The 23129-nt window shown below is 43.5% G+C and overlaps 1 protein-coding gene across 5 annotated transcripts in view; it reads right to left on the bottom strand.

Moving 5' to 3' along the window:
- The window catches only part of znf438 (zinc finger protein 438), a 48424-nt gene that overhangs the window by 12819 nt on the left and 12476 nt on the right, over positions 1 to 23129 (bottom strand). Inside the window, exons 1-3 of one of the 5 annotated variants that reach the window (XM_025910326.1) lie at positions 7828 to 8038; positions 7639 to 7723; positions 4261 to 4351 (exon numbers count right to left, since the gene is read on the bottom strand). The exons of 1 other annotated variant lie outside the window; for it this stretch is intronic. The gene's annotated coding sequence lies outside the window, so the exon portion shown is untranslated. Of the gene's footprint in view, positions 1 to 4247; positions 4352 to 7638; positions 7724 to 7827; positions 8039 to 23129 lie in introns of those variants that run through there. 3 more of the 5 variants (XM_003450225.5, XM_005471630.4, XM_025910327.1) reach the window with 3 other exon arrangements.

The raw sequence follows: 23129 nt of genomic DNA on the forward strand, positions 1-23129 counted from the left end.
CACTGCAGCCTTGACTGGGGTGCTAAGAAAACACCTGCGCTCCAAGACCCACCTTAATGATCACTCGACGCAATGGGAGAACTTTAATGGGGCCCTGGAAGGGAGGAAGGAAGGGAGGAAGCTGCCAGCTTGCTAATTTTAGGCACTCTGCATCTCAGATGAAACACTGGAAATGGCAGAGAGGAGGCGTGGAGAGGCGGGAAAGATTTCTGTCTCTCACTTTTGACTTTCTGCATCGCGTCTCTCTAACCATCATTACTCCATGCATCCGGTATGAGAGAGTTTCAGAGCTCTTTGATTCTCTGAATCATTTCTCCCTCTCTTCCTGTTTCCTAGCCCTCTCTTTCCCTCCCTCACTTCCCAGCTTTCTCTGCCTCATCCTTCCTTTTTCCAACTCTCCCTTTCATTCGCACCTCCCTCCCCTTCTGCCAGTACCTGAGTAAATAAACAGTGTTGTGTGGGATGCTAATTAGAGCAGGTTCAGGGACGCGACAAGCCCAGAGATGGATAAACAGCAAGGTGGGGAGGAGAAGAGATGAGATGGAGGGGGTGGAGGTGGAGGTAACCCACCCCAAGGGCAACACAACACACGAACACGTCAGATTAGCGGTGAAGGACAGACAAGAATGGTTTTGTCTGGCGGCACTAAAGCAAAGGGAGCGTAGCAAAGCAGAGGACTTTAAGGGGCTGCAGGGGAGTGAAGGGCACTGCCAGAGAAGTGTTCACACACTGGAGGCTTTGGCCATGTTGAGAAGAAGAAAAAATGTTGTGTGAACTTTGTTAATGACGGCTGCTCCTAGAGACCCGGTGTGAGATCAAAAGAAATGCAGATGACTCCAACAGTTAAAACAAAAACAGGTCAATGTGAGGCAGCTTTTCCATATTTAATGTTGAATTGTCTTTCGGGGGGGGGGGTAAGCTGCACGATGTGTAGGTATGGAGGTAATTTTACAAAGGACAGGTGAACGCAAACAAGTACACTCACACAAGTAATGAATGTACCTCTACATTCATCACTTAAAACACTGCATCCCAACCTTTGGGATTCAACAAACACGTCATATGGGCTCAGGAACGCCGTTATTAACAACAACTGTGACTTTCAAATGTGTTCATAATAAACTGGATCCAGTCTACTGTCCGCTTTCCATTTACAGGTACAAATTAGGTATAAATAAAGAAACTGTCTTTTAGTTACTGCTACATATAACAGGTAATCTTTGTCGTAGGGACAATTTGCAGCACACCTTTGCATCATTTGCAGCCAGAAGTTGTAACAATTTATTCATCCATTCATCTTGTTAGCCAGGTCCACTGTTTGATGCTTAGCTGGCAAATGTAACCATTTATACTTTTAGCTAGCCAAACACACTTTATGCTAATAATTTCCATCTGCTGAGTAATAATTCCAGTTTATCCTCTTTGTTCGGCTGATAATAACATTTTTTTATCCACATTAAAGCTAACAAATTTGACCTGAAAGTCATCCTATGAAATTTAAACTTCTATTATATTATTTTTGTGCCCTGTACCCCGAGCACCCATACAGTAACTACTAGTATATAACAGAAACCAAATGGAACCATTTATAAAAGGACCTGATCTTAAATGAATCTCCAAGTGACCTTTAATACACAGTATATGCATTGCCGACTTGTGGGACTCAGTTTGGACAACTTCACAAACTATAACCTGCATTTACACATTATGGAAAGGGGACATATTTACTGTGTCGTTTTGTATGAAACAGTCTAATCCGAGGTGAGACAGATCAATGGGTGCATCTGTACCACAGTAACTAGTTCTGCAGGAGAGCTGGAAACTTTGAAGGTCAGTTCCCCTACTTTTACTTTCACAGAGAGGAACCTAGGTCTAACTTGAATTCTGGTCAGTAGCTTTACTCCCACTGAAAGTTCCTGCTTACAGAAAGGTTCATGATTTTGCTAACAGGAATCATGAGGGAGGTGCCCAAGATTTGATGGCCAACAGACTGAGAAGCCAATGCAGCCTTTGCAGTCCATTTCTACACAGGCAGGGGAAAAAAAACTGAGGGAACTTTACTCTATAGGAAGTTTGATGTCAGGAGTCTAATCAGCCTAATGCTTGTTATGTTGGCACATAACTGCATACAGCAACCCACACAGTCATTTTTCAGATTGCTCCGCTGCATGCCTTGTGATAATTGTTTGTGTTCTATCAGCGCTTGTGCCAGACACCGGGCTTTGTGTTTGCTGTGGGTGCTTTTGTTATGAAATGACAGCGTGTTTGCTTAATCAATCACAATCATCGGCAGCAGCACCCTCCCCTGCAAGAACATTATAGATCATGTTCTGTGGAGACACTATTCCAGAATTTCTGATAGCATGGAATAAAAAAAACTGAGATATAAAAATTGTTTTAGACTTTCTTATGGACATTTCATGAACTTGTAGAGGTTTTGCATTTTCCATCCTCTGAGATAAACCATTTCCTCCTCTCTACTCAGACTGTGTGGATAATGTGTGTGTGCGTGTAGAAAGCGTGAATGTATGGGCGTACAGTTGATGTAAAATTGAAACCTGAAATGATTTCAAATACTCAGAATGAGACATTTTTAAAAATTCAAAAGAAAAATCATTATTTAATCAACACTACTCGAAACTCAAAGCAGGCAGAGATCCACGAGGAGAAAAGATCTTTCTCCTTAAAGCATCTGATTTCTGTCTGTAAAAAGCTACTGCACTCGAACATCAGCTCAGATTTCATTCTTCGGCCTATGATTGTGTGTTTTAAAGCTCAGCGTTCAGATTCAAAGTGACAGACTTTGTGACAAAAGACTTACTAGATAAGGTTCATATTTCCTAAGTTGGTTAAACTGTTTGATTTCTTTATTACACACACTCTTTAAGTGTTGAATGCACCAGAAATTAGTTTCCTGAGAAACAGTAATTTTGCCCTGTTTAAGTACACTATAACTGTGTTTCTAAAAAAAAACTAACAAACTCTAGAACAAAGTGATTTGTAATCATTTGCACTCTAATTATTATTCCTGCAGTAGCCTAAGCTGCTCCAGCAGAGTGGCTCAGTGGCTGACAGTGCTGTGCTCGAACAAACATCTCCCACGGGTGACTGTGTTTAACTGTGAGCTTTACTAAACATCAGCAGGAATGGTCAAATCGCCCTTATCTGCATATATGAAAGTCTTCAGAAATTGTCTCTCTATCTCAGTCTTTGTTCACAGTCCATAAATCGAGCATCTGCTAAGGAGTCTCTGTTGGATTATAAAACCCAACTAAGACAAATGCTGTCTGGCAGGATCAAAGGCGAACTCGGACTGTAATAATCACTGATGCTGCTGTTAAATTAACCAGACGCTGCTCACTCCAGTGGGAGGGATTCCTCTCTTCTGGCAGAGCAGGCGGTGGACCAGGTAAAAGAAAAGACAGGAAGTCTGTGGAAAAACGTTGAAACAGCTTGCAGTCTCTACCCTACCAAGAAGCGGCGTTAACTGATTATGTAATACGCAATCTTCAATGTTGCTCTGAGATGTTTCATGATTAAAAGACATCCCCAGATTAGGGACGCATCACTAATGACAGGGGAAGGAAACCTTGGTGTTACACGGACTTGCATAAGCTTTTAATCTCACGTTAAGTCCAGCTCAAACACTGATGAAGAGATGAGAAAGAGGAAGGTAGGGAGGACTGCCACGTATCTAAGAGGCCGAGGAAGAGAGGGGAAATGTGGGATATGTGATGGCTGGATGGACGAGCTATTTTTATAATGAGGTCAGTGTGAGCTGGGGGATTTCATTCCCCTGGGATGGACACACACACACACACACACGCGCAGAAGAACTGTGGTGCTGCGATGCTTCTGCTGAGTGAGACCGTCTCTGTCCACAGGAAGATGAGGAGGAGGAAACCCAGAGCTACCCAGGTCTTTCAGGGATTTTTGGCATACCCTGATTAGTCCGTCTCTGCTACTAGAATGAGAGCCGATCTTTAATTATGGAACACAACTTACATTTTCTGATATCTCTAAAATGTTTTAAAATCCTAACATAATGACAGAAAACCCTGCTCTCTACAGCCATCACATAATTTCATTCTCTACTCCAATTTTTAATTCAAACTTTCCTTAACTTCTTAGTTTTTTTATTTAACACCTGAAAGCAGCAGGCACAATGTTTTGCTGTGTGCTGGTGTAGCACTTCAATGTCTCTGCATGGGGTCAATAAAGTTTATCTTAAAACAACTGACATAGACCTGAGGTGTTTACCGATTGGATGATCTTTCCTTCCTTTTCAGCTGCTCTCTTTGTGGTTGGTGCCCAGCTTGTGGTCCCCTCCCCCCCAGTCTCCACACTCCTCCTGTGAAGACAAACATTAACCCTTTCACTCATTTTTTTTCTTTCCAAATAGACAAAATCAAAGCAATCACAAAATTTTGAAAAACGCTGACACAGATGTGGTGGATTATGAAGTCCCAAAGGGTTCAAAATTATAATGTGGGATAAAAATAATAAAAATAACAGGAAATAAAGACATAGTTTAAAGAATAATTTAAAAAAATAAAATCAGAAAAATAAGCCAATCAACAATTAATAATAATAATTACCCCACCTAACAACAGAGTAGTTCTGAATATGCTAACTGGCAAGCTAACTAGCAAGGTCGAAACTGTATTATTACTCTGCATCAAAAATAAAGAACCTATCTTAGCAGATAGCTAATCTCTCTGTGATTATGGTGTAAAAAAATAAAGTTATTATATCTAGAGACAATAAAAATAATTAGTGACAATACCTTGAGTAAAACTAATCTATAACTTGCAATTATTTTAATTACTTTAACTTATTTTAACTACCAAAACAAATGCATTAAATATTTAAAATCCCACTGATTTAATTTAATGTTGACAAAGAATATATATATTCCATTAATTATCTGGTGAAATGTTGAGGTAGTTGATCAGAAATTTAAAGAGCAAACTGGTGTGATAACAGACTATACAGGAGTGACAAGGTTTACACACTAGCATAGCTCTGCATGGCCTGTTTCAGAAGTTTGCGCGCACACACACTATATCAACAAATTCTCTCTTGCAACCCCTCACTCTCTCTAAATGCCTGTCGCTTCGACCCTCCATTAAGCTGAGCGAGTGCTCGTTTAGCCAACAGTGTCTCAGCAGTTGGGGACGCAGGCTGCCCACTCAGTCAGATCCACCCGTATTAAATAAATAAGGAGCGCTCTTCTGTGTAAATTATTCATTTAACACGCCTTATCCTCCTCCAACAACCTTGTTAGAGCAACTCAGGAGTCGGAGGGGGGGGAGTGTGGCAGGGGTGGGGCAAAAGGAGGAGGAGGGGGGGAGCCGACACCGCGGCTCATGTGCGACTCAGCAGAACCTGTGGTGCATCTCTAAGCTCTCTGGGCGTTCAGTTGTAGGGGGGCTAATTCGCTCTGACACCTCCTTTGTTTCAGGCGGAAAAGTGCTGCATACACACAGCTCCGCGTTCGCGCGCACGCGTACACTCTCTGCACACACTGACATGCACAAACTTGGATTGAAAGAGCACAAGAATTGAATTTTTAGTGCATATTCATATAATAATCATTCTAGTTGTCTGGATAAATTATTGAGAAATGGGGGGCCGGGACACGCGATGGTGGAACGTGAGGGCTGCATTTGCTTTCTTGCTGCCTCAATTCGAGTAAGACAACACAGCGAGTCATCCGCTCTAAACAAGCTGATTCTAATGAGCCGGGATGGGGACAGATAGAAAAATGCTTAACTTCAACAAAACCACCGTCATAGATTCTAACCTTAAGGACAAATACGCGACAGTACAGAACACCTCATATCAAGAGTGCACTCATGGCACGTCTGAGAAAACATTTATGCAAGCTGGATTAAAGCGCACAATAAGAATCTTTAGCATTTTCTTCATATATATTTTGGAATATAAATATCTCACTGATCCTTTATTTTCAACTCAAAGTCAGCTGCACTCAAAGAACAGTTAATTCCTCCTGACTAGGTGGTCTAAAAGCTTAAGTAATAAGCTTCAAAGCAGAGTGTAATTCTTTCCAGGTATGGGGGAATTAAAAGTAAAGTCTTTCATACTTTAAGTCTGAGTTTAACGCCATTTAAGTCTAACCTCACACCATGTGTCACAGTTTGTAGAAAAGAAAGTCTGAATTTAAAGGAGACGGGCTTTTTCTTTATTAGCACACATTACACTAGACTGGTGAGTTCTGACGGTCAGTCTGCAGCCCAATCAGGATCAGCCCGGCGCAGACCGACACACTCACTCTTTCTCTCTCTCTGACTCCAGCGTTCAGGCCCAGAGCGGGAGGTTGTTATGTCAGCTCTGACAGTGCTCATTACCAGCCTCTACGCTCTGGATTGGAGTTAACAGGCTTTGGCGCAGGCGTAGGCCAGTTAGACCCGACTGGTACAATGGAATCAGTGTGTGCATGTGTGCGTGCCTGTGCCGAGAGTTAATCACAAAACATTCTTTCATTTCTAAATCGCACCTCGGGGCCACTGTACATTACAGAGGCACCGATATGCTATGTGCAATGACATCTACTGCTTATTTCCATTCTCGCTTGAGAAAAGTGCTCCATACGAGGGCTGATCGCTCAGCATCCGCATGCCAAAAAGCTTCTGTTGAAGTGTTGGTGCACTGCTGTGCATCATTTCTGATTTATCGTAGAGAAGTTCTCACTCGAGTGTTTGGATGACTGAATGAAAACGAGATGCTTTTGCTCTCTTATCAAGGAGACAAGAAGTTAAACAAAGTTGTTTTAAAATCTAAATAGTCTGTGGAGGAGTATTAGGACCACGTTCAGCAGACGACAACTGTAATCTTCACATTTCGACTAATCTTGAAATTGAGATAAAATGACGCTGCAGTTTAAAAATAATCTTGTCATAACAAGTCACAAATTACTCATTTGCCCGACTCTGCTTGGATCAGCTACCGATACCGATATATCAGAAAACATGCCGACAAAACCATGCAATAAACTTTGTCTGTCTGGGTGTACGGCCTACTGTGGTGACTGTTGTTCAGCAGGTGGATAGGTTAGTGGGTCGGTCTCTGGTTCGTTCCAGTCCACATGCTTTAGTAGAGCTACTTCAGCAGCGACTGATCTCTGATGGGAGTCACCGCCCCTCGAGGAGTAGCATTGGGAATTGAACCATGGATTTCTTGCTCATTAGACAAATGTATAAACCACTACACTATGAAGGTACTCAGTCTATACAGTCAATCAGCCAATTAACCACTTACAAATAGATCTGATCTGAAATTACTGGGTATTAAACCACACCTGTCCACAGAAAATAATTCCAGTCAAGCCACCATGTGCAAGACCAAAGAGCTGACAAAGGACGTGACATGACATGACATGACAAGACCATCGGCAAGAACCTTGATGAGAAGGCGAAAACTATTGCGATCATTTAGAAATGGAAGAAATTTCTGTGTCTGTGTCGAAGTACCAGTTCAAATATGTAATAAGTTTGAACAACTTTTCCTTAAAATAAAAATGCAGAAGCTTCTTACTGTGAGTCGACAGCTGTCACCCATGAAACAATATGTTAAGGAGTGGTTTGCTCCATGTGATGAAAGTCTTTTGGAACTTACAAATTTTCTTGCACGCTTAAATTTGCAGGTTGCAGAAGGGGGGGATTATCCAACCAGTTCTATACATGCCACCAACGTGCGCCACCTAGAGGAAAGACATGGAGCACAAGTCAAGGTTTAAACATTTCTCATTTATGTCCACAGACATTCAAACTTAGAAGCTTAATACATAGAAGCAAAGAGATTTACATGATAGTTGTTTTGGTGTTAGCAGTTATCTGTTGCTGTCATATGGATCATTACACTGGCTCTGGTCTATCCTGCTGCTTTCAGGTGTCTCTGCAGGTCTTGCCCTCGTTCTCTGCCCCTCCCCTCGCAGCCCAGTAACCAGCAAGCGATGCCGGTGATTACACTTGATTAAGGCCTTCTACTTCAAACAGACCTGATGTTTATACAGACCCTGATATGGTGGATAGGATAAAGAGCAGGTTGAGCTCTGTGTTTGTGTCAGCGTGCATGTGTATTTGTGTGTTTGCCTAGATGGGAGGATGAACACCATTACACCTAGGTTTTGTGTACATACAACTGTAATGACAGCCTGTATAAAACATGGGGTGTTGTGTTGTTTATCATTAGGGGTTACTGTAGTTCATCGATGCAGTGTTTCTTCCCAGCCTAATTTAAAAAAGTTATGGAAAACCTACTATCTTAACTTTCATTTAAAAGTCCAATTTTTAGACATGAGTGTGCCCCAACTCACCTACACCTAAATGGGCATTGCCGAGTCCGTCGTATTACTTTCCATATTTTTCTAATCTCTAGGCAGAAAGAGGAGGACAAAAGTGTGAGGTGTCCCACAGCTGCAGCACTGCAGCCCGAATTAGCCCCGACCACATGAAAAGCTTTCGTCTCTATTCCAGGCCAGGGCGGGAAAATTACAGCCCTACTCGCTTTACTCTAGCATTAAACCTCAATTAGTGCACAAGTACGCCGATGATGTCATCACCCAGGGACCAGAGAGCCCTGGAAAGAAGGGGCGCTGAACAGTGAGATACGCTCACAAACCATGGCGCTTCGAACTTTCGGGCCCTTCTTGTCAGCCGCTGAGCAACTCAGCTCAGTTTGGCGAGGAATAAGGTGACGCTCGTGTGATATGGCCTAGGACCACACGTTCAGCAGACGACAACTGTAAGGTGACGCTCGTGTGATACGGCCTGGAAAAACAAACGTGCAAAAGAGGCTTGTGGCCTGGTTTGGCTAAATTTACCAGGAATTTTAATCCTGAGATGTAAATGGAGGTTTCCCAAGAGGAGAGAGAGTTCAGCGAGGTAGGACAAGAAAAACTCTGGTTTGACCCTCGGTGACCTGGCAGGAGACAGAGGAGGAGGTGGATGAGGAGGAGGGTGACGAGGCCTGGCTTCTATCCAAAAAAACCGACACACTGAGAGTTCATGCTGCCCTTCTCTCAGCAAACCACTTACATTACACAACAAACTTACATAATCATATGGAGGACTACAAAAACCCAGCTGTAACGGCACCATATCACAATCATACTACATTTCATTATTGCTGTCACATATCTCAGCATTACTTCTGTTAATATGACTGACACTGGCCTTTATACTCATATGTTTTGGAATGAGCTTTTTGGATACAATTTTTTTACTTTTAACGGGGAGTAAGACAAAGTTTCCTTAAAGAACTGAAAAGCCATATCTGGAATTGATCAAATGTAAATCCTAATTAGAACCTAACCTGTAATAAGTGGTATAGTAACCAAACCTGACCTTTTTTTGCTTTTTGCTCCCTCGCCATTAATTAAATCGAATAAAATTTGAGAAAAACAATAAGAAATTCTAAAAGTAAGACCCAGGCTCTAATAAAGTAATTCCCTTTTATCAAAAACAGTGCTCCCTGGATGTTTATTGTAATCTAAGGTAGTCCCCATGCTGCGGGGTCACTGTTCCTTCATGTCCTACAAAGAGGGGAGCGACTTCAGTGGAGCTCAGCATGGGATCGCTCGCGGGCATCGCCTTGTACCCTTCTCTTTGTAACACCCTGTGAATAATGCATCGCAGCTCCCAGCATCTTCTCACAGGTTGTTTGAGCGAGCTGCTTGAGGACTACAGGTCCTCTTAGGTGTACCTCCACCTGAAGAGATGGATCGCTCTCACATCTTCAAAGAGAAGTCAGTCAAACCATAGATTGTTAGTACCACCCCGTGGGTTTACAAAATGTTACTCAGTCTCTCACAGGTGCAGAGAAAGAGGATGGGGCCAGCATTTCTCAGAAAGTAGAACAATTTTTTTTTTCCCCCCTCTCCCATAGAGCCAAGCTCTGACAAAAACTTTGAGCAGCGGTGGGGGTGATGACGGGGGTGGTTGAGATCAAAAGCCTGCAAGTTCCTGGCGAGCGGACCCAATCAGCCGAGAGGACCAAGGAGAGGAGGAGAGACAAGTGCTTCCCTTTTAAATTGATCCCACTGAGACCCTCAAGGTTCCCCTCGCAGGACTCACAGAAAAGCGATAAAAATCTGGCCCTGTGGATCTGACGAGAGACTGGGAGGGGAGAAGGCTGAGAAGAAAGACTGTTTCGGGGGGGGAGAGAGCGGCACAGAAAGAACAGAGAGGCACAGCGAGAGGAGATCAAGGGGAGACGAGAAGGGTGGGCTCATCCTCTGAAGGTGCATCCAGGCGGCGCAGTCGTGTGCCAGCGAAGAACCAGAGCAGTGAGGACCAGCACTATCAGCTATCTAAACCCATGTTACACGTCTGATCATGTGCTCAACCAATCAACCGCGGGTGTATCTTTATTATGCTCGGGTCCTGGCAGCCCGAAACATTGGCTCCTTCCGAGCTGGCCTGAGATCAGACTCTGGATGAGGCCGGTGTCGTTATCCACAGCATGCTGGGGCCTCAAAGAAACACGCGCTATCAGAGCAACCCAGAGACCCCACAGCGTGCCAGACTCACCACAGACCTGCCCGAGTCGCCAACACAAACACCCAAATGTGCACAATAAGGTGCTGTGAATTTGCATTTCCTTTCCAGATCCACTGGATGTAGTTCATAGTAGAATAGAAAAGTTATTATCAGCTGGGGGTCCCCGTTTTTAAAAGCGGAAAATTCAACAGCAAATGCATGCATCTTGTCAAAGTGACAGAAAAAACAAAGAAAATAATCATCTGCCAATCTCATTTTTCACAAGTTAGACTCCATAGGTTCTGAAACGTCCACAGGAAGCTCTTTGTCTTCATTAGAGAATGTGTATGAAATAAAGCATACCTGGTTACAAAGCAAGAAAATGTAGCCAAATAACTGAAATACATAGTTAGGTTTATAGGTTAAATTCAGATCCTAGACTGTGCTTACAGGTTTTTCCCCCATTTGTGCCTTAAACATGACACAAAATGAGAATAAATAACAGAAACAGTCACCCAAAGCGCCAGTTTATAGCGTCAACATGTTATGGAAGTCCTGTGACGCGTATGTTTCCTGCAGGGTCATCCTGGTAAAAACTGGGGGTGTCTGAAAAAGATTTCAATTGCAGTGACAGAGCCATGAGTTTGAAGGCTGTAAACTTCTATCCAATAATATACAAAGAAATTACTCTATCATAATTAGCTTCTTTTTTTGTGTGTGCAGTTAATGTTATATGTGGACTCACTGCATACCAAGTATTTCACTTCATAAACCTTTTCAATTAAATATAAACTTTATGTATTTGATTGGCAAGCACAGTAGGGTCTGGATGGCACTGCTGTGCACTATTTGCCTCTACTCCAGCAACAGCTGCATACGAGTGTGAACCCTCGGGCTCAAAGTGTGCTTGAAAACAACTAGTTTATATGACGTGCCTCTGACCGTCAGACGGAAACATTTTGCACCTTTTTTTCTCAAATGGTGGCACTCGAAGGCGGGGTGGCATTGCGGCTGTCATGGAGGGGCGATACGGGATAATTGTGTAACTGTGGGGATAATGACACACGTTTTCACACGGCTTCGCACGGAAGCCACTTGTGGTGATGCACGTGGTTGTAAACATGAAAACTGAACAGCCATGTGCAGTGCTGCGAGCTGAGAGTGCTGCAGAAAGCTGCAGAAATGTTCGGACGCAGCGTAGCGAGAGGTGTGGAGGAAGGAAGGTTCAGATGCCGTCCGACCTGCCGACAGCCTTCTGTTTTTTGAAGAGTACACCGGCTCCTTCATTTTCATCTCTGTGACTCACTGCATCAAGCACACAAAAAGACAGGAGCTCTTGGAAAGAGACTTAGGAGGCAGTGGGATGCTGCCTGGAGGATGATGGCACGCTCTCTGCACCGCCTTCAACTTTGGACATTTAGAACAGCTATAAACACTTTTGCCTTTAGACATGGTCAGACACAAAGTATGAAGCATGAAGTACTTTTTTTTTGGCATTCTGAGCCTGTTAGCAGGAGCAGGAGGCGGCAGGTGATAGGTGAAGTCAGAAGGAAGCAGGCGGAGGAAACGTGAGCAGAGAAAAAGAAACATTCTTTTAGCGTCACATGACTCGGCCAGAAAGAGGCTCTGGCGGGCTAACTCTGAGCAGTTTACCCCAGCGTCATGATGTGAGTGACTAGATAACAGAGCTCCATCTGATAATCACATACTCTGCTATTGCACTTCTTAGCTGTGTGACTGTAGCAGGCCACAATAAGACAGCCAAACTGTGATGGATAGCCCACGCTGAGCAAGAATAACTTACAGCCTCATAAATAAGCAGATCTCTACTAATATGATTACAGTAGCCCTGAAGCTGACACCCCCCCCCACACACACACACAAACCTCCTCCCCCCACACTCCTCCTCTCCTTACGACAAGCACCCTGACATCACGTCAGCGTTCAACATCAATATTTTGACATTTCATTCAGCTGACTCTCCAGACGGAGCCATTTATTTAATTAGCCGAATCAAAATTGGCAGGAGCGGCAAATTCAACTGAGCCCCAGTAACGTGACTGGGGCTCAGTTGCCACAGGTAACCTTTTTGGAAGGACTTACTGTGGCAAATTGATTGCTGAGAGCGCAGACTCATCATGAGTGCTAATTTTCAGAAGCGGCGCACGGCGGAGCAGGGAAATAAGAGGCTCTATTTATAACAGAAGGAAACAGCAGAGGGGGATTAGCCTGTCATTAGAATAAAAGAACCCAGAAGAAGAATCAATTTCAAGGTTTAAAAAGCTGACAAACTCAGTTCACTCACTCACTCTCTCTCCATCCTTCGCTGCTTCTGTCTCCGAGCTCACCTCGGACAGACCAGCCTACGGTCGGCCACATATGAGCTTTCATTGAGGCGTGAAGCTCGGATTTCACCCTCTTCCGGCTAAATGGAAAACTAAAACAGTTGTGTTGTTTTAATCTAACAACGCCATTGCTGCAGTCACCTGAAAGAGTATCACACTGCTGCTTTTTGTTTTAAGGAAATACTCCATCATTTTATTTTCTGTGGGTTTGACTTTGTGGGGAACAAATAGCATTGAAAGCTTGGTTAATCCACACTCTGTACTTTGTTTTTCAAAAATATCATCCAGCCAGATAATCCTAGCAGAGCTGTCACTATCACTACATTAAATCTCTTTGGCATGAGCCGCTTTGTTTACAGATTTCACGCTGCTCATTTCAGCGTTCGCCTCCTACAGAGGGAAGTGAGTGTGTTTGATTTAGAGGCAGATGAAATACTAAAGATGGCATAACCGAACGCGTGCGGTTCACCTCTTATTGCAGATGAAAATAAGGAGGAGGACAATGACAACTCCCGTGCCAAAATCTTTCATCGAAGGTGATGATAGTCCTGTGCTGCCAGGAAGCTGTGACAGCATCCAGGAGACAACATAATAAAACTAAACTGCACAGCAGCAACAGAGAACGTCTCGCTTTTAGCAAGTCATGCTCACTAATTTTACTCTTGGTCTTTAAAAGAGCAGCTTTGCACAAAAGTTCAAAGTAATTAATATTTATCTCATGCTGGGCCTTAGTTAATCCAGCTGTTTTAGGTCTTGTCCCTGTGTGTCTAGGACACAATTTTAGTTTTAGCATTCTTATACAGGGTTTTCTATATGTATGCACATACATATAGAATTCTAGGCTTTTAGTCCATTTTCAACCAACAAATCACTGAGTTGACCTTCAAGGCCTTGGTGGATGTAAGCCTGACTTTACTGGACTGTTAACATGACCCCACTCGACACCCCTACAAAATTTGATCACTGTATATCTGAAACTTTTCCAGCTACTTGGTTGCAAATAGAATGACAGCAAAAACTACCAAAAAACCTCGTTGGCAGAGATAAGAACAGAGAAGCTGTCTAAAACTCTGAATTCACCACTGTAACAGTGTATGTCAGAAAATAAAGAAGGCCACCTTAGATAAGACACTGAGGTACTGTAAGCTTCATATGATTTGCATTGTTGTAGCTGTAAAACTGTGAGGATGACCACCATCACTGTGAAATATACACTCTAAAATCGCTGAGTTGCTCAGCGAGGTCACATCATCCAACTCCTGTGCTGCCAGTGACCTCTCCTTTCCATCAACAGCTCACTGAATTATGTGACATTTTCATTACTGGCACGCTACCTGGTCTACCTCCAGGTGTGTATAATGGAGGCAGCCCTGGAAAACCACCATCTCCCAGCATGCCGTTGGGAATTGGACCAGGAAGGAAGCTTAGAGCCAATTACCAGGCTGAGAGGCAACCCAAACTGTGTCATCTTCCCATTCCCTCAGCACAGAGCCCTCACCCCCCTGACCCAGGCCATCGTGTGCCCGGCGTTTCACCGGGGCACGTCTCTGGGATAGGAACCGCACAGGAAGCAGCGCAACTCGACAAGGACGGGAACTCGCGCGGGGGGGAGAGGGCTGGTGGTGAGAACAAATCACAGAAAAGTAAACTTTTCCACCAACACCATATCGCAGCAGAGGAGAGGCAAGCGGGGCGGGGGCACCGGCACATTCCTCATTTGGGGAAGCAGCTAAGCTGGCTGTAGGAGGCGGCAGCGGAGGGATTTAGCGGGCCTCAATAGCGAGGATGAAATGAAGACAGGCTCGCAGTGTCGCCTTCAGAGGATGCTGCCAAGAGTCATCACATTACTGATACAGAGGCAGGAAAACAGATTCAATTAATACACTGCAGCAGACAGTAATGCTGGACTCTTCAATCCAATCCGCTTAGAGAACGTCTTAATAGCGCATGAGAAGGAAGAATATTGTGCTAATTTGTCTTGTCTGTGGAGCGCTCCGACATCCCCCATTGATGTCGACATCCCTTTAACATGAGGTTAGTGGGTGTTTGGCCTCCCCTCCAGTCATTTGTGAGCTGCAGAGCCTGGAAATGATTAGGCCTGGGAGGGCAATTAGCCGGAGCATCGCCAAGCTAAATATAGTCCAGCTTGGCCCGGCGCTGCTCCTGGGTCACATCTACACTGCAGCCTCTATGCAGGCATGTTAGCACAATCTGGATCCCGTTTTGTTTTATGACTGATGCGAAGGCCGCGCTGACTCAGGCCAGATAACATAACTCAGCCGTCGATCAGGTGTCTCCAGGGGAAAGGGAGTGGGAAGGAATCGCGTAAGGAAGAATAAAGAGATGAAGTTTAAAAGAAAAGCACATGTTAACCGTGATGTTCAGAAAATACCAGTCGACTCTATGAGCTGTACAATCGAAACCTTTTGGACTTATTTCGTAAGAAGCTGCCTCAAATGAAGCATGGTTGGGAAAACATGCTTTCCCACAGCCTTACAGCAGCTAAACGGTATGCAGGGAAGGAATTCTTTCCCATCGCACAGCTCCCTGCCCCGCCAGTCCCCTCTAGTATCTCTAACCCCGAGTGAAGAAAAAAAAGAAAGAAGAAGAAAAGGGGGAGATTTTATCCTTAAAAACAGGAGGTTCGCCCACTCGTTCACCTGGGACGGCTCTTGGATGGAGGAGGCAAGCTAGAGGGTTATAAGAGCCTGGGAATGTTTAACATCAAGAAAGCAATCAGAACGTAGCCGGAGCTCTGGGAATTAAGACAGGAAACATGGAGAGTAACCCCTTCCAGACTGAGAGGAAGGAGAAGAGGAAGTGATTTAGGTTTGGTGGCAAATTCATACTGTTACCTGAAAGTGTAAACTTCATTTCCGCCGATCTAAATGAAGCCATTTCACAGAAAGACTGAAAAGTTTCACTTGTGCCATCTTAGCCAGATCTCTGCTGCCTACATCAGTGATCACAAGGCTGATGAGAGGCTCAAACATGATATAAGAAAAGCACTGGAAAAATTAAAAAAAAAAAAGCTCAACATAGGCTCTGCTTCAACTTCCCCATCACTGGCTTGACCTGGTGTATCTTTCAGCACAGTATACTTGTGTAGACCGAGGTGAAACATAAGTGGAAATGTTCTGGCACTACACTGAGCTCAGCACAAATTGTACAAGACAGCTCAGGAAACAGAGGTTTGCTTTGTGCCCTGAGCAGAGAGCATTTATCATCCAATAAAACCTGCAGTAAGAGATCTATTCCTGCACCGTCCTCTGACCCACAAGTGGCATCAAACAAGACCAAGTGTCCATAGGAACTCAGGAAACACATGATAGAGAGAATTTTTTTGTTAAATTTAACTTAGAATTGGGAAAATAAGTTGAAAATCAACACGTAATTTTTTTTTTTAAACCCCTGTTCTTGCAGGACGCGGTCAAAATCCTCCCAGCAGTATAGAATATTTTCTTGGGTCTCTGTATCAACTTTGAAATTCTAGTATCGTGACAACCCAATTAACTATATCAGTGACCTCACCCCCAGACTCTGTTTTCATTATGGAAAGCATGACAGTGGGATTGAGGAGATCTTTAAAGTGTTCCTTCCATCGCTTGACCGTATCATTAGTTGAGGTCAGCAGCATTCCCACTGTATCGTGTGTAAGTAGAGCACTGCTTCCCCATCTGACAATTTGCAAGAATTGTTTTGAGGGTGACTAAAAGTGTTGATCCATGGTCTTAAACTAATCCCAGGGGAGTGGGCCTTCCGGTATCTGACCCGGTACCTCTCTCAGCATCTGTCAGCTACCTCTAGGGTCCCACAGGCTAACCAAGTCCAATAAGACCCCTCCTTCAGCCTGACAGATCCCTTCTGGTGTTCATCACCTGGATCTGGGTTTACTACCACAACAGGCACTAATGATTTTGGACTCCCTCAGATTGCAATCGAAGCTCTGCTGGGAATTAAAGATCTCATGGATGGTCACCTCAACCAGACGTACCCATACTAGAGCTCCACCCACTTGTTCCTTTAAACCTTTTGTTTGCAAGCTGCAAACAAAAGCTGCAAACAATCTGACATGCCCCACTTTCCAATTTTTATGAATTATTAATACTAAAAAACCATCCAAGCTGAATTTTTGTTGACCCACAGTTTGAGACTTATGGGCTTAAAGTGAGGATGAGGAGAGCTAAATGCCTTTATGAGCAGAAATGTGTTTTTCAAGCAATCACTGTCTTGTTTGATTTACACAGTTAACAAGCTGCGATTTCAAATAATGGTCAGACTAGAAATCTGCCCAAGGCGGCAACGTTATTGATTACTTCTAAAGATGAATCAATCATTTGTTGTGTCCATAAAATGTCAGGACATAGTGAAAAATGGCTGTACTCTCATCAAAGCCTCTCATTAATAATACCATCACCAGTAATTATTGGGTATTATTATTAAATTAGCCATTTTTTTCAGTTGCTGAAAAAAAGAATATACACATAAAGTATATTCACAGTATTCAGTAGATCTCGAGATATTCTTCTTGGAATCACAGACTTGCTGATGGTGCAAGAAAAAAGTAAAGACATTCTCAAAGTAACAAAGATTTAACATTTTGAAACATAACACATATATGCAATTCTGTCCCAGTTCAAGTAGGAAAACCTCAGGACCAGGAAACAAATAGTCTGAAGGAGAAAAACCGTGCATAGCAGAGTACCAAGCAGTAACTTCCCGAACAGGAAAATAAAGCCAATACTGAAGTGTAGTTAATTAAATACCCACTTGAGGGTGTCTTCAAATGTGAATCAATGGGTTTTGGGGAGTTGGAAGCCCGATGGACTGAAAGTCGTTCCTGTTTCGCTTCTTTGAAGTCTTTTTGAAGTCCAGCGCCTGGGGTACATGCACAGTTGGTTCATTGTAATGTAAAGTGTCTGTGGATGAGCGTCTGCATTCAAAACAAACTGGCACGGATGTGGACATCCACATGAATCCTCGTTGACGCTGTCTGATGACAGAATTAACGACACTTGGACCCAAAAATGGACCCAAGTGGACTCTAGCAGACTAGGGAGACACGTGAAGTATAATGGAGGCCTTAGACTCCCATGTTAAAATTACCAAGATCAGTGACAAAATAAGCATGTTTAGGGTCAGGTACAAAAATTTGTTATGGTCTCAATAGCCAATTTCCCCCTTCATCAAAACTGTACAGGAGGTATTTTTTGCATTTTTCCCTAATAGTATTTAAAGTGTCACAACTTAATTGACAAATGTCCCAAAACTGGAAAAATCTAGCCAGTAGCCATCTGCTGGACTCACCTCCATTAAGTCTCATCTTGAACTGTGCACACTCTGTGCTGCTGATGCCTTTGAGCCTTTTTGATTGAACTCATAATAAAAACAGCATGCTGTGCGGTACAGCCTGCCCAAGAAGCTCATGCTTCAGCTTTAGCGAATGAAATTTTAGTATTTCATTTGTCAGATATGTTCATCTGTGTGTTCCACTTGTACAGTTTATGGACCTATCTTGCTAACCAAGCTTTAGCTGGTGATTCAGCACTCCAACCCCCCCATTGCTCAAAAAAAAAAAAAAAAAAAAAAAAAAAAAAAAAACAACCCCCCAACTAAACTAAACTAACTGCAGCTAAACTACAGGCTTTCGAAAAGCAGAGTTCAAAATCCTTAGAGACACTGCAGGGAAACAATGCTACAAACTGCCCTTTTTTCATGAATGAGTTTCACAATAAAAGTCAACCAGTCAACCACTGACCAATCCACGATCTCTTTTACACTTCCCTTAATTCCCAACAAGCTTTCTACTTCTAGAAGGAACTCAGGGAAGAGACAGGCATCAGGAAAAGTCTAAACAGTACATGCTAGCACCACCTAAATAGCACCTACCAGAAAAAGCACACTGGACATAATCCCAGCCATAAATCGTATCCACTTCTTGCCCACTATATGAAATTCCCTGTAAGCCCTAACATTATGGCCATACCTAAAGATAGCAGTCCAGCTTGTAGGAGGAGAATAAAACTGGAAAATACATCCATCATAAAGAGGAGGAGGTTATTTTGGCAGTGTGCGGAGATGATAAAAGTGCAGACATGCTCAGTGCCCCATTTCTAAACTGTTTGTTAATCTATCATTTGGCACAAGGAGGAATGAGATAACAATACGGCATGGCTTACGGTGAGCGTGGCCGCCGTGCAAAGATCGAAGTGTGTCCTTGGAGTGACATTATTTATTGAAATAAATTCACTCAAGTTGAAATGTGTATAGCGAATGCATTATGAACAGCGCTTCTGATGGAGTGGAGAGCGCATTAACTCACCGTAACATTGCCTTGCTCTTTTCAACAGATGTCCCTTGTGTGACACATGGCGGGGAAAAATGGAGAGGAAAAGGTCTGAACGCTTTAAATTAGCCCTTTCACAAATGGAAGGGATTTTCCATTTGATGGCCTATTTGAACGTATAGACAATTCTGTGAGCCGAGATTCCAATCTTAATTACTTCGTTAATTAGCTGTGATTCATGGGGAAAAGCCTTGCCCTACCCAAAGTCCCTCTGTATTGCTTAGGGGGCTTCCGAGAAGCTCTCACATCCTCACTGACTTTTTAAAGCACCAATCTTGCTCTTGTGACACTGTCTGCCTTGGCTGAAGGGCCCCCTCCCCAAAAAAGAAAATGTCAGCAAACCCCACAGAGCCAGAGAGCCTTCGAATTCTACTGCCTGAGGAAGGCGAAGCAGATCAGGCCTTCTCCTACTCCCCGTCATTCCCTGATCCACCACGGACTCAGATCACAGGGATGCATTCCACAGATTTATGTTTATCGTTTTCCAATGAAAGAGTGACAGCCGGTGCAACTGCCCAGCATTGCTCCTCTCTCTCTGTGTGATAAATATGGCCCCTCGCGCCAGCTGCTTCAACTTGGCAGATCGATGGAGCATTTAGTTAATCGGAGAAAAGCAGCATGAATAAAAAATTTTTTTTTAAAAACCTCTCTGGACAAAACGACAAGGTTTTGTCCAAACACCCCAACAAGAAGTTCTCACTCAACAAGGTGGATCAAGCCTTTTCCCTCTCATACTGCATCCGGATTACGTGCCACCTACAGCGCTTGGTATCTCGGACAGCCAGGGCAGAACTTGGGGTGGGGTGGGGGGGGGGGGGGGGGGGGGAATAGGCGTTCTGGCATGCAGGTTAGCTTTCAGAGAGCAGCAGGCTGAGAAAAAGGAAAGGTAAGGTCCAGCTGAGGCAGCTGCTTGCTATTACTCCATCCCCCCCCCCCTCTTCTCTGGCAGGAAATAAGCAATCATTTAGTACTGACAGGTACATGCTGAACCGCTGCTATCTCTGCTCTGAATCCAACCAAAAACTGGTTTACAGCAGTTTAGTATTAACCTTAAGCGTCTTAAATATCTGTGCGGAGGTTAGTCAGCCTCATGGCTTTTAGAGTGTGAGCTTATATTTTCCTGAGCAGGATAAAACGTGAAGTAACGCTGGTGTTCCACACCGAAGTGAGAGAGATCCAACTTCTGCTTTTAACAGAAAAAAGCGTCCGATTGCACAAGGAAAGATATCAGATGTAAGTGTTTTCGGTGCGTGCGTTTGTGTAGTTGCCACTGAGACAGAAAAACATAACTGCAAACAAAGAAAAAGAAAAAAGAAGGGAAAAAAGCTCTCCTCAAACATGCAAGGTGCTTTTCTGGTCGTGAAAAGCAGTAATTTAGAGGTCTCTGGTGAGCCGCGCAGGGTTCAGCGTGTCCAACAGGATTCGAAGTGTAGCTGCAGATCTGCCTTAATGCACTGCCAGGTCACCGTTTCTGTGTGAAAATGGCAATGCAAGGACAGTGTGACTGCTTGTAGCTTGGGGCAAATAAACAAGGTGGTAGTAGAACGAGGGAGGGGGGAAAAAAGCAAGAATGACTGCCAACCAGTCATGCTGCAGTGTAAATCCATGTCTGTTAAGGCTCATTATGGGGACGTCAAAGAATTTAAGAGTTGGGCACAACAGCTTCAAGCTGCCATTTCATTATTGAACCAAATAGGAAAATGTGATCACAATTGCCCCTTTTTTCCTCCTTATGGCATCAAAGAAAACATTACAGTGTTTGCCACTGAGTTAGATTGAGTAGATCTAACTTGTAAATATTAGTTTACAAGTTTCTCCTCTTGTCTCAGTAGTAAGCTGCAAATTAACTCCAACTCCAATGTCACAGAGTTACTGCTCTGCTGCCTCAGCACAGAGGAGCGTAGCCCTCCAACTCACAGCTGACCTCCAGAGCCCAACAACTACAGCTGCCAGCTGCACTCCATGACAGTGGAGTTAGGGACCACATCCATCTGCAGCAGCCGATAGATTTAAAAAACAGAAGAACAACTGAACTTTCAGATTCAGGGAGGGTTGCCCACCAGGAAACTGATCACAGACGAGTTGTGAGAAAAGAATGATAAAAATAAAAACACACACGTACGGTCTTAGGAAAGAAAGTGTATGTGTGCAAAACAATATGTCGTTATCATTACGTTATCATTTTAACCAGTTGGATCACTACCAGATGTGCTACGATTACCAAATGAAATCTTGAGAAATCTATTCAGTTCATCCTCGAGGCCAAATGGATCTCCTCCTGGTGTTCCTGAGACATCACATCCAGAAGAATAGGATGGACATGAAGTCACTGTGGTAAAGTTCTTCCTTTCCCTAAAGACAATGTTTAAGAAGTGAAGAGAACAGGATCAATGGACCAAAAGGGAAGGAACAAGCTCAAGTTTACAAGGTTACAAGACTCCCTTGGAAATATTAAAAAACATCTAGACAGAAGTAGTTATAGCTCACAACAAACAATGGAAGGAAAATTAAAAATAAAACCATATGCAAACACTGAATTAGATTGGTGGTAGAGCAAGAAATTACATACGGGAACAGAAAAAGCACCCATATAGTTCTCTTTTTTTGATGTTTGGATCAACCTGCTCTTATATTAGCTGTAGCTTATGGACAAACTTCTACTACTCTACTCAAATCAATGGAAAAATAATCATAATAAATGCTGGGTGGCATAAAATGATATACTTACATATGGTATAAACTAGGGCTGCACAATTAATCGTTAGAAAATCGCGATCTCAATTCATACTTATGTGCGATCTCATTTCCAAATGACAACGATTTATTAAAAAAAAAAAAAAAAGATGACGATTGTACCGCATTTTGATCCGGGACATAATCTGCATGAAAACAAGCGCTCACTCTTCCTGCTCAACAAATGACAAGGGCGGAGCCTTATACCACGTAATACCGAAGCCAGCTGGCAGGGAAAAAACAACGGAGAGCACATGAGAGATGACGAAGCTGTAAAGGCCAAGAAAGTGACAGGAGAAAATCCGTCCTGGTCAACCACATCAATAACAGGAACCTTATACAGCGCTTCAGTGACTGAGTGACACTATGACACCCACAGTGCCCCGTAGGGATGGGTATCGTTTAGGTTTTATCCGATACCGGTGCCAAACCAGTACTTTTGAAACGGTGCTGGTGCTTAAACGGTGCTCAAACCGGTGCTTAAAGAATGGAGAACACAAAATTGGTCCAAAAACCTCTCATGTTCAGCTGTTTTTTTTATAAAAAGATAACAATGTTAGCCTTTTCTGCAGCTATAAGGCATATATGGTATCACTCTTGGCTGGAAGCAGTGCTTAAACAATGGAAAAAACACAAACTTTGTGCAAAAACCTCTCATGTTTAACTGTTTTCCACTTTTTCTTTGGTCATTTTAGCCTTTTTGGCCAGGGTGAAGGGAGTATCTGCCATCAAACAAGAAGACAGCCGCATGTAACTACGACGGTGTTTGCTAGTTCACCTTACATGCATTAATGTAATAATGTGGTTAGCGTACTCAACGTTAATTACACACGAACAACATGAAGCTACTCACGCAGAGGAGAACAGCTGCTGCTGCCATCATCATCCGTCATCATTTCTGCTACGCTGACAGGGCTAGGGGCCAGGACTCTCCTCTTCGGGTTTTTGGGGGATGTTGCTAACTTCGGGTCCGATAACAGGCACCACACCCGCAGTAGATGTGCACGGTGTGAGGTCTCGCAGCAAGCTATCAAACACGGCGCATTCCTCGGCTTTAAAAAAAACCCACTATGCGTCGCCAGGTGTTTCATCAGATTTGAGGGGTTACCTCCTTTGACAGTAGGGCTGCCACGATTAGTCGACTAGTCACGATTACGTCGACTATTAAAATCGTCGACGACTAATTTAATAGTCGACGCGTCG

The sequence above is a fragment of the Oreochromis niloticus genome, linkage group LG9, assembly GCF_001858045.2.
Source record: "Oreochromis niloticus isolate F11D_XX linkage group LG9, O_niloticus_UMD_NMBU, whole genome shotgun sequence".
Lineage (NCBI taxonomy): Eukaryota > Metazoa > Chordata > Actinopteri > Cichliformes > Cichlidae > Oreochromis > Oreochromis niloticus.